Source organism: Octopus bimaculoides, chromosome 14, assembly GCF_001194135.2.
Source record: "Octopus bimaculoides isolate UCB-OBI-ISO-001 chromosome 14, ASM119413v2, whole genome shotgun sequence".
Classification (NCBI taxonomy): Eukaryota; Metazoa; Mollusca; class Cephalopoda; order Octopoda; family Octopodidae; genus Octopus; species Octopus bimaculoides.
Window position 1 is genome coordinate 20,035,368 of NC_068994.1, and position 572 is coordinate 20,035,939.

The window sequence follows — 572 nt, forward strand, 5'->3', positions numbered from 1 at the left end:
TATATATATATATATATATATATATATATATAACCATAATATATATATATATAAGTAATATATATTTATATAATTATAATTAATACATATATAATTATAAGTAATACATATATAATTATAAGTAATATATATATAATTGTAAGTAATATATATAATTATAGGTAATATATATAGATATATTACGCTTTTACTTTAGTCGAGCAAATCGACATTAGGACGCATTCTTTGTAACCCTAGTACTTATTTTTTTAGTCTCTTGTGCCGAACCGCTAAGTTACGGGGAGGTAAACACACCAGTATCGGTTGTCAAGCGATGTTGGGGGAACAAACACAGACACACAAACATATACACACACATGCATATATACATATATACGACGGGCTTTTTTCAGTTTCCATCTACCAAATCCACTCACAAGGCTTTGGTCAGCCTGAGGCCATAGTAGAAGACACTTGCCCAAGGTGCCACGCAGTGAGACTGAACCCAGAACCATGTGTTTCGTAAGCAAGCTACTTACCAAGCAGCCACTCCTGCGCCTAAGTAATATATATATAACTGTATATATAATTAT